At 43.8% G+C, this 20129-nt stretch overlaps 1 pseudogene; it reads left to right on the top strand.

The window, feature by feature from the left end:
• Positions 1–10887: 10887 nt before the first annotated feature.
• LOC109763756 (GDSL esterase/lipase At4g28780-like) lies at positions 10888–15371 on the top strand (annotated as a pseudogene).
• Positions 15372–20129: the final 4758 nt, after the last annotated feature.

Here is a 20129-nt window from a genome sequence, read left to right as displayed (position 1 = left end):
GAATTCACAACGGATTGCAACAAGGAAATACAATCTTTTAAAGAACAATTATCATAATTAAATTCCTTAAAATCCAAGATAGTGGGTTCAATGCTATTTAAAGTCTTGACCTCTTCGATCCCACTTTTACCAAATTTAGCATCAAGATCTAAAAACTCCGAATCATTGGGACGCCTTTTAACTAAAGTTGACTCATCTCCAGTCCCATCATTATCAAGATTCATATTGCAAAACAAAGATCTAATAGGGGACACATCAATAGCTTTAAGATCTTCATCATTATTTTCATCCAACTTTTCTGGTTTGGCAGCCATCTCATTGACTAAGGTAGCTTGCTTATCAGAAATTTGGGCCATAGATTTTTCAAGATGAGTAATTCGAGAGCTTAAACCGTAAAATTCTTTAGACATATCATCAACCTCTTTGTTCATAAACCCCATAAAACCTTTTTGTTCTTTTAGATCCTTTCTGAAGAAATTATTGTGCTCAAATTGTAAAGTCATAAAACTTCTAACGTTTGATTCAATCTCTTCTAATCTTCTAAGATGAAGGTCGGAGTTTTTAGGCAAAGCCATAAGGGCAAACAGGCACAAGCAAGCAAAAAGGCAAGAGAAAAAGAAGAGGAGATTGGGAAAGAGAGGGCGAATAAAACGGCAAGGGTGAAGTGGGGGAGAGGAAAACGAGAGGCAAATGGAAAATAATGTAAATGCGAGGGAGATGAGTTTGTGATGGGTACTTGGTATGTCTTGACTTGAGCGAAGACCTCCCCGGCAACGGCGCCAGAAATCCTTCTTGCTACGTCTTGAGCTTGTGTTGGTTTTCCTTGAAGAGGAAAGGGTGATGCAACAATAGTAGCGTAAGTATTTCCCTCAGTTTTTGAGAACCAAGGTATCAATCCAGTAGGAGGCTCCTCAAAAGTCCCACGCACCTACACAAACAAACAAGAACTCGCAACCAACGCAATAAAGGGGTTGTCAATCCCTTCACGGCCACTTGCGAAAGTGTGATCTGATAGAGATAATATGATAAGATAAATATATTTTTGGTATTTTTGTGATATAGATTGGAAAAGTAAAGATGCAAATAAAAGTAGATGGCAAACTTATATGATAAAAGATAGACCCGGGGGCCATAGTTTCACTAGTGGCTTCTCTCAAGATAGCATAAGTATTACGGTGGGTGAACAAATTACTGTCGAGCAATTGATAGAAAAGCGAATAATTATGAGATTATCTAGGCATGATCATGTATATAGGCATCACGTCCGTGACAAGTAGACCGAAACGATTCTGCATCTAATACTATTACTCCACACATCGACCGCTATCCAGCATGCATCTAGAGTATTAAGTTCATAAAGAACAGAGTAACGCATTAAGAAAGATGACATGATGTAGAGGGATAAACTCATGCAATATGATATAAACCCCATCTTTTTATCCTCGATGGCAACAATACAATACGTGCCTTGCTGCCCCTGCTGTCACTGGGAAAGGACACCGCAAGATTGAACCCAAAGCTAAGCACTTCTCCCATTGCAAGAAACATCAATCTAGTAGGCCAAACCAAACTGATAATTCAAAGAGACTTGCAAAGATAACTTAATCACACATAAAAGAATTCAGAGGAGATTCAAATATTTCTCATAGATAAACTTGATCATAAACCCACAATTCATCGGATCTCGACAAACACACCGCAAAAAGAGTTACATCGAATAGATCTCCAAGAAGATCGAGGAGAACTTTGTATTGAGACTCAAAGAGAGAGAAGAAGCCATCTAGCTAATAACTATGGACCCGAAGGTCTGTGGTAAACTACTCACAACTCATCGGAGGGGCTATGGTGTTGATGTAGAAGCCCTCCGTGATCGATTCCCCCTCCTGCGGAGCACCGGCGAAGGCTCCAAGATGGGATCTCGCGGATATAGAAGGTTACGGCTGTGGAAATAGTTTTTCGTGGTCGTTTCTGATGTTTTCGGGGTACATGGGTATATAGGAGGCAGAAGTAGGTCGGTGGACGCCCGAGGAGCCCACAAGATAGGGGGGCACGCCTAGTAGGGGAGGGCGCGCCCTCCACCGTTGTGGCCGCCACGATTGTTTCTTGACTTGCACTCCAAGTCCTCTGGATCACGTTTGTTCCAAAAAGATCGCTTCCGAAGGTTTCATTCCGTTTGGACTCCGTTTGATATTCCTTTTCTTTGAAATACTGAAATAGGAAAAAAAACAGCAATACGGGCTAGGCCTCCGGTTAGTAGGTTAGTCCCAAAAATGATATAAAAGTGTAAAGTAAAGCCCATAAACATCCAAAACAAGTAATATATAATAGCATGGAACAATCAAAAATTATAGATACGTTGGAGACGTATCAGTCAGCGCCGTGTATTTGGTCGCCGACGGCCAGAGCCGGCCGGGCTGACCTGGCCATGGAGGGGCCCACCCCCTGTGTCACTGCCTGTGGGCCTAGGGGCCCCAACTGGCCACGTTGACCGAAGTCAACAACGCTGACGTGGCTCACCTGTGTCTATGACATGCGGCCCCACGCCATAAACAAATAAAAATAAATAGATAAATTTCTAATTAATTAAACTAGTTAATTAAAACCTTAATCTCTCGCGGACTACTGGGCCCCACCCACTAATTAGGTTAATTAGATTAAACCAACCCTGTTTAGTTAGTTCAGTCAATGACACGTGGTTCCCACTGGACCCACAGGTCAGATTTGACCCAGTCAACCACACTGTTGACCTCAACATTGCATCGTGATGACATCATCAGACACTATTCTGGATAATGTTAGAATTAAATAGATAAATAAATTTAGAAAATTATTAAAACTTTAGAAAACCATAGAAAATAAACCGTAGCTCAGATGAAAATGTTTTCTACATGAAAGTTGCTCAGAACGACGAGACGAATCCGAATAAGTAGCCCGTTCGTCCGCCACACATCCCTAGCATATCGAACACGCAACTTTCCCCCTCCAGTTCATCTGTCCGAAAATGCGAAACACCGAGAATACTTTCCCGGGTGTTTTCCCCCTTCGCCGGTATCACCTCCTACCGCGTTAGGGAACATCTAGCACCTCATTGTCATGTCATGCATCGTCATGCTTATGTTTGCATTGTATTTACTGTTTCTTCCCCCTCTTCTCTCCGGTAGACTACGACACCGACGCTGCTGCTGCCCCGTTCGACTATGGTGTTGACGACCCCTCCTTCTCGGCTGAGCTTCCAGGCAAGCCCCCCCCCCTTGATCACCAGATATCGCCTATTCTACTCTCTACTGCTTGCATTAGAGTAGTGTAGCATGTTACTGCTTTCCGTTAATCCTATCCTGATGCATAGCTTGTCCTTGCTACTACTGTTGTCACCTTTACCTGCAATCCTACATGCTTAGTATAGGATGCTAGTATTCCATCTGTGGCCCTACATTCTTGTCCGTCTGCCATGCTATACTATCGGGCCGTGATCACTCGGGAGGTGATCACGGGTATATACTTATATACATAAGATATATGATACCTGTGGTGACTAAAGTCGGGTCGGCTCGTAGGAGTACCCGTGAGTGGATCTTTGTGGCGGAGCGACATGGCAGGTTGAGACCACCTAGGAGAGAGGTGGGCCTGGCCCTGGTCGGCGTCCGTGGTTACTTCATAATAACATGCTTAACGAGATCTTCGTATTTGATCTGAGTCTGGCCACTGGCCTATACGCACTAACCAACTACACGGGAACAGTTATGGGCACTCGACGTCGTGGTATCAGCCGAAGCCTTCGTGACGTCAGCGACTGAGCGGCGCACGCCGGATTGGACCGTAAGCCTGCGCTTGTATTAAGGGGGCTAGGTCTACTTCCGGCCGCGTTCGCAACGTGCAGGTGTGCAAAGGGCAATGGGCCCAGACCCCTGCGCCATAGGATTTAGACCGGGGTGCTGACCTCTCTGTTGTGCCTAGGTAGGGCTGTGATGTGTTGATCTTCCGAGGCCGGGCATGACCCAGGAAAGTGTGTCCGGCCAAATGGGATCAAGCGTGTTGGGTAATGTGGTGCACCCCTGCAGGGAAGTTTATCTATTCGAATAGTCGTGATCTTCGGTAACAGGACGACCCAGAGTTGTACCTTGACCTTATGACAACTAGAACTGGATACTTAATAAAACACACCCTTCCAAGTGCCAGATACAACCCGGTGATCGCTCTCTAAGGGTGTGTTTGGTTCGGGAACGAAGTGGAATGGAATGGCATGGTTCCATTCCACTAGATGGGTCGGTTCCGTTCGTGTGTTTGGTAGGGGCAATTTAAAGGAATGGAATGGTTACATTTTGGTGTTTGGTTTCATAGATGGAATGAAATGGACTTATTCATCTCTCCACTTGTGTTCTTGTGATTATGTACAATATATTGAACTTTGGCATCAAACACGAACAAGACACATATATAGTGGCACAAAAATAATCAATAGAACAATTCTTTGAATTATATAAATGATGGTTATATGCCCAAAACAAGTGTCCAGATCCAAGCAGCTAGTATCAGTGTAGAGCGGATGATCTTGTAGTACTAATCAGCCATCAGCAACACTTTGCCTCAAAACTTCATCACGTTTTCTGTCATCTGCATTCTGCACACAAAATATCAAATTCAGAGGGAGCACAGCAAGCAACAGCAGTATAGCAGCACGACACACAACAACAGTAGAAGCAGCAAGTGTAGGCCACGAGCAGCAAGGGCCGGCCACGAGCACGACGCACGCAAGAGAAAACAGCAGCTCCATGGCGCGGGGTCCGACGGCGGCAGGAGAGAGAGGACCTACAGGCTACCATAGATGGCCGACGCCGTCGCTGGACCTAGACGGGTCCGACGAGAAGGGGAGGGGACGCCGGCGCTTGTTGCTGCCTGCCGGCGGTGAGGCCAGGAGCACGACTTGGAATCGATCCACCGCTGCCTTTTCCTGCTTGCCGCTGCTCGCCTCCTTCCGGCGCTGCCTCCCAGTGCCTGCTAGATGTGAGGGAGAGACGAGAGACGGAGACACGCGAGCAAGCCGTTCCGCGTGGTCCGCCCGATTTCGAGGAATCACTCGGTTCGGCATAAAGGGGGAATATGCCGTTCCCTGGAATCGGTGGGTTCCTCTTCCTTGGACGAACCAAACACTGGAACGGGCCTCCGGAACGGAATCGACCCATTACATTCTACTTGGTGACCTCAACCAAACACACCCTAACAGGGCAACGAGGGGAGGATCACCGGGTAGGATTATGCTATGCGATGATACTTGGTGAACTTACCATCTACTCTCTTCTACATGCTGCAAGATGGAGGCTGCCAGAAGCGTAGTCTTCGACAGGACTGGCTATCCCCCTCTTATTCTGGCATTCTGCAGTTCAGTCCACCGATATGGCCCCTTTATACATATACCCATGCAATGTAGTGTAGGTCCTTGCTTGCGAGTACTTTGGATGAGTACTCATGGTTGCTTTTCTCCCCCTTTCCCCCCTTTCCTTTCTTCCTGGTTGTCGCAACCAGATGCTGGAGCCTAGGAGCCAGACACCACCTTCGACGACGACTCCTACTACACAGGAGGTGCCTACTACTACGTGCAGGCCGCTGACGATGACCAGGAGTAGTTTAGGAGGATCCCAGGCAGGAGGCCCGCGCCTCTTTCGATCTGTATCCCAGTTTGTGCTAGCCTTCTTAAGGCAAACTTGTTTACCTTATGTCTGTACTCAGATATTGTTGCTTTCGCTGACTCGTCTATGATCGAGCACTTGTATTCGAGTCCTCGAGGCCCCTGGCTTGTATTATGATGCTTGTATGACTTATTTTATTTTAGAGTTGTGTTGTGATATCTTCCCGTGAGTCCCTGATCTTGATTGTACACGTTTGCGTGTATGATTAGTGCACGATTGAATCGGGGGCGTCACACAATTTTTGATAATTTGTTATGGACCAAAAGAAGCCCCCGAAGTAAAAGAGTTGGGCCAGAAGAGTCCCGAGCCATCCACGAGGGTCAAGGGCGCCCTACCCCCCTGGGCGCTCCCCCTATCTCGTGGATGACTCGGAGACCCCCCCTGACGTGAGATCGACGCCAAAAATTCCTATAAATACAAAAACCACCGAAAAGAAACCTAGATCGGGAGTTCCGCCGTCGCAAGCCTCTGTAGCCACCAAAAACCAATCGGGACCCTTTTCCCGCACCCTGCCGGAGGGGGGATCCGTCACCGGTGGCCATCTTCATCATCTCGGCGCTCTCCATGACGAGGAGGGAGTAGTTCACCCTCGGCGCTGAGGGTATGTACCAGTAGCTATGTGTTTGATCTCTCTCTCTCTCGTGTTCTTGATTTGGCATGATCTTGATGTACAGCGAGCTTTGCTGCTATAGTTGGATCTTATGATGTTTCTCTCCCTCTATCTTCTTGTAATGGATTGAGTTTTCCCTTTGAAGTTATCTTATCGGATTGAGTCTATAAGGATTTGAGAACACTTGATGTATGTCTTGCGTGGGATACCCGTGGTGACAATGGGGTATTCTATTGATCCACTTGATGTATGTTTTGGTGATCAACTTGCGGGTTCTGTGACCTTGGGAATCTATGCATAGGGGTTGGCACACGTTTTCGTCTTAACTCTCCGGTAGAAACTTTGGGGCACTCTTTTAAGTACTTTGTGTTGGTTTGAATAGATGATTATGAGATTGTGTGATGCATATTGTATAATCATACCCCCGGATACTTGAGGGGACATTGGAGTATCTAGGTGACATTAGGGTTTTGGTTGATTTGTGTCTTAAGGTGTTATTTTACTATGAACTCTAGGGCTGTTTGTGACACTTATAGGAATAGCCCAATGGATTGATCGGAAAGAATAACTTTGAGGTGGTTTCGTACCCTACAATAATCTCTTCGTTTGTTCTCCGCTATTAGTGACTTTGGAGTGACTCTTTGTTGCATGTTGAGGGATTGTTATATGATCCAATTATGTTTTTGTTGTTGAGAGAAGTTGCACTAGTGAAAGTATGAACGCTATGCCTTGTTTCGAAGCATTGCAATACCGTTTGTGCTCACTTTTATCATTAGTTACCTTGCTCTTTTTATAATTTCAGATTACAAAAACCTATATCTACCATCCATATTGCACTTGTATCACCATCTCTTCGCCGAACTAGTGCACCTATACAATTTACCATTGTATTGGGTGTGTTGGGGACACAAGAGACTCTTCGTTATTTGGTTGCAGGGTTGTTTGAGAGAGACCATCTTCATCCTACACCTCCCACGGATTGATAAACCTTAGGTCATCCACTTGAGAGAAATTTGCTATTGTCCTACAAACCTCTGCACTTGGAGGCCCGACAACGTCTACAAGAAGAAGGTTGCGTAATAGACATCAAGCTCTTTTCTGGCGCCGTTGTCAGGGAGGTTAGTGCTTGAAGGTATATCTTTAGATCTTGCAATCGAATCTTTTAGTTTCTTGTGTTATCACTAGTTTAGTATATAAAACAAAACTACAAAAAAATGGAATCGAGGGTGCCTCGTATGCTTCATCTTTTTTATATCTTTCGTGAAAATGATGGAAAGGAAAATTGTGCCAAAGTGTTAGAAGAAGAATGCATTAAAATGTTTGGCATAAAATCTTTGAATGATGAGCATGATTGCAATGTTGTTACTATGAATTCTTTGAATATCCATGATGCTAATGATATGCAAAGCCACAAGCTTGGGGAAGCTATGTTTGATGAAGATGATATTTTTAGTCCCCAAAGTTTTGATGAGAAAGTATATTATGATGAGAGCATGCCTCATATCTATGATGATTATTGTGATGACATTTATGCTATAAAGAGTAATATAACCTTGAAACTTGTCGTCATGATTTTAGTGCTCAAATTGATTATGTGAATAAAGTATCACATGATAGTTATTTCGTTGAGTTTGCTCCCACTACTATTCATGAGAATAAATTTGCTTATGTGGAGAGTAGTAAAATTTCTATGCTTGTAGATCATGAAAAGAATGATTCATGTGATACTTATATTGTTTAATTCATTCATGATGCTACTAAAAATTATTATGAGGGAGGAATATATGCTTGTAGGAGTTGCAATAATATCAAGTTTCATCTCTATGTGATTAAATTCTTGAAGTTATGCTTGTTTTGCTTTCCTATGCTAGTTGATTATTGTTCCCATAAGTTGTTTGCTCACAAAATCCCTATGCATAAGAAGTGGGTTAGACTTAAATGTGCTAGTCATATGTTTCATGATGCTCTCTTTATATTTCAATTATTATGTTTTATGTGAGGATCATTAAAATCATCATGCCTAGCTTAAAAGGCATCTATAATACCTAAATAGTTCATCCCCACTAACTTATTTCTCTTGGCATGCAAGCTATCCACATCATCAATCAACGTGCAATCATCCACCTAAGCAAATTTGCCACCTTGGAAAAAAATTATTTGCATTTGCTTTATGCCACGTCATCTCTATTTCTTTAATCACGTTGTGAGGCAATCGGCTGTGCAGATGTAGCAGCGGCGCGACGACGCGTCGGCGATCTACTGTACACTGAACCAGCGAAAGGTATGCCAAAAAATTCAATCATGTTCCTTGCCTAATTTCTTTAGAATTCAGGCCAGCAAATCATAATTTAGACTAACTGTGGACTCATTGGTTTATCTGATCAGACCATAGATACATTCATTCCGTCTAACCTCTCCAGTGGTCGTCTTCTTTTGATCCTAAGTTGATTCCACTGCATAGACAGACGTAACTCATCACTTCTTTTTAACAAATCCACTGCTAATCAACCTTTTGTAGGATGGAACTCAGCTTCATCTAATATGGAAGCATGCATGGTTCCGCACCAACTAAGACAAATAAAAAGAATATCAGGCAGTGGAAGCAATACGTTGCACATGATCGATCTGATGAGACACATGACTTAGTCAACTGTGAGCCTCATGATTTATAAGCGACCTTTTTTATGTAGAGAAAATCAGATTATGAGTGAACTTGTATTTTATTTTTCTATGCAAGCTATGATTTCCAATGCACATCTACAATTGTTATCCTGTTTTCGCTTTAGTCAAGCGTTGAGATGTCTCTACTTAACGCAATTTTTGTCTTACCACCTCAAAGTTATATTGTCAAGGAAAAAATATTTTAAAAAATCATACACACACATTTTTGGCTTTTCATCATGTTCTCTCTAGATAATTACTCTAAACAATATTTCTTCCCCCCAAAAAATTATTTGTCATCATTTCATACTATGTTTTCATACAAACTCTTATGTTTTTTAAACAACAGATTATTTTTAGCGATTTGCGTGCAACGCGCGTGGTATCATATATTTGCCATCATTTCATACTATGTTTTCATACAAACACTTATGTTTTTTAACATCAGATTATTTTTTGGCGATTTCCGCCGCAACGCGCGGGGTATCATCTAGTTAAAGAAAAGCGCTTGTTGGGAGACAACCCAATATTTATCCTTACTGTTTTTGTGTGTTCACATGATTAAGCTACTGTAGTAATCATGCTTTATAGATTTTGTTTCAATAAAGTGCCAAGTAGAACCTTTGGGAAGACTTGGGTGAAAGTTAAAGTGATCTTGCTGTAAAAAACAGAAACTTTGCGCTCACGAGATTAGCTGTCATTTTTTTTACAGAAGAGTGCTTTTAAGTTGATTCTTTTTGCAGAAGATGAATAGAAAAATTCCTGAGGTCCACCAATTTATTTCAGAATTTTTGGAGTTACATAAGTATTCGAGAGTTACAGATTACTACAGACTGTTCTGTTTTTTGACAGATTCTGTTTTCTATGTGTTGTTTGCTTATTTTGATGATTCTATGAGTAGTATCGGAGGGTATGAACCATAGAGAAGTTGGAATACAATAGATATTACACCAATATAAATAAAGGGCGGGAAGCAGAGGCCTTTGGTCCCGGTTGGTGCCACCAACCGGTACTAATGCCCCGCTTTAGTACTTGTGGGTTGCACCAACCGGGACCAAAGGCCTCGTGTTGCCCGTGGCCAAAACTTTAGTCCCACCTCGCTAGTTGAGAGGGGCGCGCAGTGGTTTATAAGCCCCACTGCCGCACCCCTCTCGAGCTCCTCTCGATTGCAGGCTTACGGGCCTAATTGTCACCGCTATGCCTGTTGGGCCTACTGGGCCTTCTGCGGGCCTGAATCCTGGCCCATGGTAGGGTTTCTAGTCGTATTCAGGCCGTAGTGGACCAGTAGGTGGCATTTGTTTTATTTTCCCTTTTTTTTCTTCTGTTTTTTGCATTATTTATTTACTTTTGTTTTTTGCTTTATTTTTTAGTTCCTTTTGCTTTTAGGTAATAAAAATTATAAACTTTCTGTTAGTGCCATTTGTTTTCCAATTTGAATAGTTTAAATTTGAATTTTTGAAATTTGTGTGAATCACTAGTTTTTGAATAACTGTACTATAAACATAGATTTTTGAGTGATTATTTTTCTTGCTATTTAATATTACTGTGTTTTATCATTATATTCAAAAACATATTTTGTTATTTTAGTTTCTAACAAAAAATTTGTTATGATAATTCTTTTTGCTATTAAAGTTTCTAACAAAAAATTTCGTTATGAAAATTCTTTGTTCTTTTAATGTTTTGAACAGAAAATACTTTGATAATTTTAGTTGCATAAATTTTATATAATTTTAGTTTAATAATACTAGAGGTTTTATAAAAGTTTATTTTGTTTTTACTTATTTATTAAAGTTTATTTTGTTTCTAATTATTTATTTTATTTTCTTTTTTATTTAGTTTATGAAAATTCTTTCTTTTTTGCTTTATTTATTTTATTTTGTTTCTACTTACTGTTGCTATTTTCATTTATTTTATTATAGTTTATTTATTTTACATTATTAAAGTTTATTTTGTTTCTACTTATTTATTAAAGTTTTTCTGTTTCTAATTATTTATTTTATTTTTTTTCTACTTATTTATTTTCTTTTCTTTTTTGCGTTATTTATTTATTTTATGAAAATTCTTTTTGCTTTTAATGTTTTACACACAAAAGCCCTCTCCCCTGGCTGGTTCATTGGTCCCGGTTTGTGGCTTGACCCTGGCCTAAAGACCACGCTTTGGTACCGGTTCGGGCCACCAACCGGTACCAATGGTGGTGGGCCAGGAGCGGGGCCCATTGGTCCCGGTTCGTGCCGCCAACCGGGACCAAAGGGGTCAGACGAACCGGGACCAATGGCCCCACGAGGCCCGGCAGGCCCCTGGCCTCACGAACCGGGACCAATGGGCTCATGGGTACTGGTTCGTGACCGAACCGGGACTATGGGCTTATCTGGCTCGGACGTATGCCATGTTTTCTACTAGTGTAACTAACTAAAGTGGATTGTTCCAAGTTTAGTCGTGTCTAATTTTGGTCGATTGATGGAGCATGCACAACTTGTCCTTTGGAGGCATCACTTTCACATGTGTCTATATTACTCCATGCGTCACTTCAAAATGTGTAGAGTATTCCACGCATGTATATTGTATTTGTATATGGCAGGAGGCCCCGGACTTGGTAGCTTTGTTGACTAGCTAGCCCGTTGATCTTATCATCAAACACGCACACTTGGTGGACTTATAAGTATAGCTGCCCCTTGCCGGCCTTCACCTTAACCGACATAGTAGACGCCTTATGTGTTCGCGCACAAGCCTGCTGTGTGTTGTATAAGTGTTCTACACAAGGTTAGCTAGCCATGAAGGGTGGTGTCGTCGTGCTTCTGGGCCTTGTGGTCATCGGCGCTGTCGTTACCCGCGCAAGGGCGGCAGGGCTGCCGGTAGTGCCGGCGATGTTCGTGCTGGGAGCCTCGACGCTGGATGTGGGCAACAACAACCACCTGCCGGGGAAGGACGTGCCCAGGGCTGACCACCCCTTCTACGGCATCGACTTCCCCGGCGGCGCCCGGGCCACGGGGAGGTTCAGCAACGGCTACAACATCGCCGACTTCGTCGGTACGTATCTATCACAACGTCGCCTAAGAGATCGTGTGTTAGCTTGATTGATGTACGTATATCTGCAGCGAGGCAGCTAGGGTTCGAGAGGAGCCCTCTTGCCTATCTTGAGCTGAAATCACGCAACTACCTCATCCCCAGCGCTCTAAAGAGGGGTGTGAGCTACGCTTCCGCCGGTGCTGGGATCCTCGACTCCACTGTAAGCCGCTTTTTATTGGGGAATTTGAGGATTTGCCCCATGTTTGCTTGCACTTTGAGGATTTGCCATCCTTTTGTGGGCAACTGATCATTTGCCACAAGTTTGCTAGAAACTTGATAATTGGCCCCTGACAAGACGGCCCCACCTTCATATGTCCCAACTACCCCCGTGTTGACAAAACTGAGAGACAGCCAGCCCCCACTCGTTCCCGAATTTCTCATCACGCCTGACGTGCACGACGGCGCACGGCGGCACTTGTTTTTTGTGAAGTTGTGTCGCTTGCCCATCCGCTGCTGCTCCACGGAACCGACAGCGAACTTGTAAGCTACTCCCTCTGTATCTTTTTAGTCTGCATATAAAGTTTAGTCAAAGTCAAGATTTATAAAGTTTGACTAACTTTATATTAAAAAATATCAACATTCACAGTATAAAATCAACCCTGTCAGATGCACCATGAAATGTATTTCCATACTATATAGTTTCAATATTGTTGATGTTCATAATTTTTGATATAAATTTGGTCAAACTTTGTGTAGTTTGACTTTGACCATATCTTATACGCGGGGTAAAAAAAAAGGAGGGAGTACGTCGCAGCCCAATCGTTGTTGTTCCGCTACCAGCTCCCTGTTGAGCCACCCTGCTCCACCAACCCCTGCTGCTCCGGCCACCAGCTCCCCCTAGCCACTGCTGCTACGCCAGCTCACCTCTCCCTTCCTCTTTGGGCGTCTACCCTGTACGGACACGGGCGACGAGTGGGACTGATGGTCAAGAAGGTGCGTTGTGTTCCAAGACCTCTTACATAATGTGAGGGCAGAACACAATGTAAACCCATGCCAACATAGTGAGGGGTGGCGGGGGGGGGGGGGGGGGGGGGGGGGCTTGGGTGGCCGGTGTGTGGCATTGCAGTGATAGCCCCAGGTATGTAGCGGATGTTTGGTGAACCTAATTAACAAATCTCGGTGTCGTGCCTCGTGTGTTTGCTTGTTCTTCAATGGATTGTCTACACGTCTCGGATTAATTCTACTCCCGCCTTTCCGGTTTATAGGGCTTGAACCTAAAATCTCGTCAACCAAGGTAGATGGTGAGTGAAGGAATGTATCCCATAGTTTACAAAATTACTCCAATTTTAATCTGTATTAATTACAGTGTATACATGGATGACCACTAAATGAGTAGGAATGGTTAAATGCATTGGTTGGCTTCTTTTAATCCTTTCATGCATCAATTTAATTGTGCATATCTGTATAGAAGGTCAAAGATTTTCAAAAACTAGTCTCTGGGTTCATAAATGAGTGACTTGCGTGAATGCCAAATGTTTTTTTTCTTGAATATAGGCTGGGAAAATATTGCACTCCTCATGCCATTGCCGTGGCTGCCTGGGGCCCAGCTCTGCCTTTGGCAATAATGGTTTTTGTGGCTCTAGTAAAATTTACAAAATCTTACAATGGTTGATGGAAAATAATTTCCAAGACAAATCTATGCATGTTATTTTGGAAGTTGGCAATCTAAATCTCTAGTGACACGGAGTAGTGCATATTCTCGGCTAAATTCACTTAGGGCCTCTTCGATTCAAAGAATTATCAGAAAATCAGTACGGATTTTTCCTATGTTGCCCGTTTGATTCGTAGGATCAAATCCAGATGGGATTATTTCTGGAGTTCTCTTGTACTAGCATTGAAATTTTAACATCCACTCAATCTCTTGGAAAGTTTTTTTTTTGTTTTTGCTATGAAATAATCAAACAAACCAAAATCCTGAAGGACTCATCTAACCATAACATTGGAACCCTACGTTTTTTTTTCTGTTCCTACGTTTTTAATCATGTGAATCAAAGAGGCCCTTAGGATAGTGATCTCCCAAACTGCACGCTATCATTGGATATGTCCAGCTATATTGGCACCAATACCCGAGGTATATATAGGATGTCCGTGGGAGAGGGAGCTAGAAGCTGGGATCATCGCATGCGCACAACGATTACTAATTACCAATGCACCTTTTGCAACTCAAATAATCTGCTAACCATGCATATGTTTTGCATGCAGAACGTTGGAAAGAACATCCCATTGTCGACGCAGGTGCGCTACTTCGCGTCCACCAAGGCCGAGATGGAGACTGCATGGGGCAGACACGAGGTCTCCAAGCTCCTTGCTAGCTCCTTCTTCCTCCTCAGCATCGGCAACAATGACCTCCTACAGTCGACACCAAAGTCTCATGCTGATGTCGTCGCACTCTACACCATCCTCGTCTCGAACTACTCGGCCGCCATTACGGACCTCTACGGGATGGGTGCGAGAAAGTTCGGGATCATCAGCGCTGGTCCGGTGGGTTGTTTTCCGCGGGTGCGCTTGCTGAGTACGACAGTGGCATGCCACGATGGCCTGAACCGCCTCGCTTTAGGGCTTGCCGCCGCATTCAAGTCAGGTCTCACCGCCGCCCTCGCCCCGAACAGGCTGCCGGCCTCAAGTACTCCCTCGCCGACTCCTTCGCTAGCTCACGGGCCATCTTCGACAACCCCCACGCGAGCGGGTTTCAGAATGGTGATAGTGCCTGCTGCGGCAGTGGTAGGCTGGGCGCAGAGGGTGACTGCAACAGAAATGCGACGTTGTGCAGCGACCGCGATGCCTACGCTTTCTGGGACTACGTGCACCCCAGCCAGCGGGCCGCCGAGTTGGGTGCCCAGGCACTCTTCGATGATGGCCCGACGCAAATCACCGCACCCATCAGCTTCAAACAGCTGGCCTACCAGAAATGATAGATTAATTCCCGATAACGATTTGGAATCTACTGTCGTGAGTTTGATTGATTCTAATTTGGTTGGAAATCGTAGTCATTCATCTATCCTCTCATTATAGTATATCGTTCTCTTGAGGCAGGTCATTATCAGATATCTTTACACGGGTCTGGGACACTTCAAGTAATGCACATTCTGGGCGTGTTCCTTCTTCGTTTATGCACACCCCAGTTGTCTCTCAGAAAAAGAGATGTAGAAGAATAAAGCTTTTTATTTTGACATGCGGAAAGATATAACTGAGATACTCTGTTAGGATTGTGGGTCTAGCATGTTGGAAAAACTTAGCTATGAACTTCTTATATTTATGGTTGTGAACTTACATAAATAGATATGTATTCGGCCATGTTTCAATGTTTCTATTGTAGTACAGATTCGGGATTTGGTATTGCCATGCCTTCATTCGATTGTTTGGTTGGACACAAAAATAGCAGAAGGAAATGGAATTGAATATATACATCCGCAGAAAATGGGATTGAATACAGAAGCATTTTCTATCGCATGAACCCTTCCCTCCTACAATACTGAGCACTCCCACTCTAATTTCACCATATTTCCTCCCATCCCACAAAAGTTACTGCTTCCTCTCGCCTTTCCCCCACGGCCATGAGAAGGAAGCCAAGGAGACAAGGGGGAGGTGGTGCGAAGCAAAGCTCAACCATGGCGCAAGTATCCTCCTTCATATAGATAAGAATAGGCATGCAAATATCAAGCTGTGAAAACAAATGTACAAATTTGTAGAAGTTCGAAACATATTTAAAATACATCTCTAACATACTTTCGTTATATATTTAAAACTGTTCTGTTTATCCAAAGGTGACTGACATATTCTTACATATTCATGGAATTAGTTTTGCTTAGTTACACCATTTATGAACTCATTTGTTACCATTCTCTCTTTTTTTTTAACTTTCTTTTTAACATCGATTTACCCTTTAGAATGATGCTATGTTACATGGCGACATGCATTTTCTAAGAACGGTCATCTATGAAAAGAAACAACTGACAGGTTTTTGCATGTGAAATGAAGGATCGATTTGTAGTTTGTTTGCACCAGAAACACATAACCATAGATGTTTTATGTTAAAGCACTTCCCCACTATCCAAATATCATCATCCATAATAAGCTCGAAAACCTCCGCTATCCAAATATATCTATGCATAATAAGCTCGATGAAATGTGGAGAGATATTAAGTAAAGAAATCAACTGGATTGAAATTATGATATGCAGATGCCATGTATGCATAATAAGGTTGTGTCGGGCATTATGGTTGATTATCATAATCCTGCTTCTCCCACCGGCTATTGTATTTCTTGTAGTTCATTTGAATCCACTTTCGCTACTATGGCTACCTTTTTTAGTTACTTATAAATAAGCAGAACGTGACATAGTTCGTCAACTGCGAACTAAGGCTAACATATATGTTGCACGTGATAATAACTCTTTACCTACAATGAACAATGACACGAAATAAGGCCTCGATGATGGCAATAAACATCTGAATAGTTCTTAGTAAGCAGGTATCATCATTCTCTTACACAATAGAATGCACCTTTGTACAATATACAAAAGAAATCGGCCATAAAATTGCTCAGCAATTGAGAACAACAAAACACGAGGGACGGACCCAGGAAGGTCTAGCAAGTGTTATGGGATAGTGGCTCCAAAATGAACTTACTTGGCTAGAGACCATTCACTTAGTTTCTGTGCAACTAGTTTTTTGGCGTGACAGCAGGGCCTTGATCGCTAATAGTATTTTGTGGTAGAGTCCAAATTGCCTTGTCACGGGGTTATGTGTGTTCAGCTCTACCGTCTTGTTGTCTACAGTAGTGTTGTTTGACTCTACTCCAAGTCTAATTTAGGTGCGTATTGTTCCTACGCTGCCATGGTTTTAGACCAGCTTCCTATTAATGAAACGTTTTGGTCCTGATTTTCCATCAAATGAAGTGTCTTCTTCTTATGGTGCAATTGCAGCTGCACCACTTGTTGGTTTCCGCAAAATTTCTTGGGAGATTATTGGCATTTGTTTGGCTAAATTAATCATCACAAAGATTAGTTAGCACAAAAGATCATATCGATAGATAACATGCTTCCTCTTAACCATTGCGCTGCCATTGAGGAAAAGGTGCACTCCAGCAATTAACTCAGAAGTTAACTGACCACAGGCCACGCAAGAATGCACCAGGCTCCTGCTACCTCGAAAAACACTCCCAAATTTTTTGAAAATGTTCGTACGATTGATCCCCCTCGAAATCACTAAAAACAAACCGATCTAGTTCCATGAACACCAGTGCCATCCCGTATACCAAGAGGCAAGCTAACGACTGGAGTACAGTACACATAGAGCCATGAATCTTGTTGTTTCAGCGTTGTAGGACATAAAAAGGTCACAACTGAGCCAAGTTGTTGTAAGCAAGTGTAACATTGAAAGCATCGTAGTATAACTAGAAACACGACTACAACAGTAAGGTGCACGGCAGGTGCTTATTTCAAACTCTGTTAAGCTACCTAACTGATCAAGACCCGCAAACAAAGAGCACTGTCGTGTTCTAAAAAAGTTATAACAAAATAATGAAGAGTGATAGTTTCAGTTTGTTTTGGAAACTTGAAGGTGAAACCAGAGCCCACACAAAGATATGAAGGTTGCTATTTCAGCGTTATAGCACATAAAAGGGTCAAAATTCAGAAACAACTCTGCAAGGTTGCAGTATGTGCAACATTATGGGGATCGCACATCGTAGTATACCTAGAAGCACGACTGCAATGAAAGGTGCACGACAGTGCTTATTTCAAACACTTGTAAGCTACCTACCTGAACAATACCCACAAACAAAGACCACGTTTGTGTTATAAAAAGAAAGCCTGTAACAAAATATTGAAAATTATGATCCAAGCACAGTGCGCTTCATGATGTCATGCTAACAACATTTCGATGTAAGATATTCAAAAGTAACTAGCATCCAAGGAAGTGTCATGTATTGATCCAAGTGTTACACTAACAGATAGCTCAGGGGTAGGTGAGAAGAGAGCTCAGGATGAGAAGGGATCTGAATTATCTCAATGACAACCTCCTACACTGCCATCGCGGCTACACCTTTAACGCCACAGCCTGGCTCAGGCCCACACGTCATACTCACACCTCCTAGTGATGACTATTTCACTGGCTCCTCCTGTGGGTCCAGTTCTTCTTCTCCTCCTCCAAGTTCCTGTTGTTGCACTTGTGCCTCTTTGTCCGCCTCTGCTTGGGCGTGACTGGAGTGGAGGGTGTGACATTCGCCCCTCCTTGAAACGGAGCCCCTGCTCCGAGGTCCATCGTCGAAAATCGTTGCTGGAGGACATTATAATTTTCCCAAGTGGCACTTGCCGGAGACAACGTATGCCAATGCACAAGTACCTGAGGCACCGTTGTGTTACCTTGCTTGACCAAGCGACGCTCCAGAATCGCCTCGGGTACCAGATCGCCAATGGTGAGGTCCGGTGGGGCTGGCAACTGGTTGAACACCAGAGTGTAGTCGGCGGTGAATGGCTTCAATTGAGAAACGTGAAATACCGGATGAATCTTACTTTCCTGAGGCAAGTCAAGCTTGTATGCGAGGGATCCGACGCGGCTGATGACCTTGTATGGCCCAAAGAATTTGTACGCGAGCTTTGGACATGGTCTGCTCACCATGGAAGACTGAACATAGGGCTGCAGCTTGAGTAAGACCTGATCTCCTACTTGAAATTCCCTGTTGGTGCGCTTGCGGTCCGCTTGATGTTTCATTCGATGTTGTGCACGCAGCAGATGGGTTTTCAGCATCTCGGTGAACTGTTGGTGCTCTGCCGCCAGCTGATGCAGCGATTCTGGTGTCTTGGTGTTGAATAGGTTGGGAAGAGCACCAAAATTTGGTTCCACTCCATACAGAGCCTTGAATGGCGAACATTTGATGGCACTGTGATGGCTTGAATTATACCAGAACTCTGCCATTGGTAGCCAGCGCTTCCAGCGGTGACGAGTGTCGTGGACGGCGCAGCGCAAATAGTGCTCAAGGCACTGATTCACCCTTTCACTCTGCTCGTCTGTCTGAGGATGGTACGCCGTGGTGTAGAGCAGTTTTGTGCCCACCGGTGCAAAAAGCTCGCGCCAGAATGCGCTTGTGAAGATCTTGTCACGATTAGAGACGATCGATAGAGGGACCCCATGGAGCTTGACAATATTGTCTAGGAAAGCGCGGGCCACCTGAGTTGCAGTGAAGGGGTGATGGAGAGGAATGAAATGTGCGTACTTGGAGAGACAGTCGACTACCACCAGAATGACATCGGCGCCGTCGGAGCGTGGCAACCCCTCGATAAAATCCATTGTCACCTCGCTTCAGGCGCGCTCTGGAATTGGCAATGGCTGCAGGGTACCGGCCGGGTGCGCATGCTCATGCTTGGTCTATTGACATGTCTGGCATTGCTTGACAAATTCTTCTACTTGCAGCTTCATACCAGGCCAGTAGAACAAATGTTTTAGTCTTAGATATGTAGGACGTATGCCGGAGTGGCCCCCGACTGCTGTTGCATGTAGTTCTATGATTAACTTGGTCTGTAAGGATCATTCCTCTGTCCAGTTCATGTCCTTGATCATCCGGACTGTGTACTGCTAGAGCCTGGAGCAACTCTGTGGTCTTGGCGTCCGTGGCGTACGAGTTGCGCACTTCCTGAATCCATGATGGCTGGCAAGTGGAGGTAGCTGTAATGGTCAATAAATGACCTACTCGAGAGAGCGAGTCCGCGGCTGTGTTCTCGGCGCCACGCCTGCACTTGAATTTAAACTGAAGGCCACCGAGCTTGGCCATTGCCTTGCGTTGCAACTCTGAAACCAGATGTTGTTCCCCCAGTGTGCATAAACTTTTATGGTCCGTCAGCATTGTAAATTCTCCTCGCTACAAATATGGACGCCAATGATCGATCGCCATCATTACTGCCAAGAACTCCTTCTCATACACAGATAACTTGCTGTTGTTGAGTCCCAATGCGCGACTGAGAAACGCGATTGGGTGTCCCTGTTGCATCAAGACAGCGCCAATGCCGGTGTCACATGCGTCAGTTTCCACAGTGAAAGGCAGTGTAAAATTCGGCAATGCCAACACAGGTGTGGTCATCATGGCCTGCTTGAGTTTCTCAAATGCTTCTG

This window comes from Aegilops tauschii, chromosome 7, assembly GCF_002575655.3.
Source record: "Aegilops tauschii subsp. strangulata cultivar AL8/78 chromosome 7, Aet v6.0, whole genome shotgun sequence".
Classification (NCBI taxonomy): domain Eukaryota; kingdom Viridiplantae; phylum Streptophyta; class Magnoliopsida; order Poales; family Poaceae; genus Aegilops; species Aegilops tauschii.
This window is presented reverse-complemented; position numbering and strand designations above follow the sequence as displayed.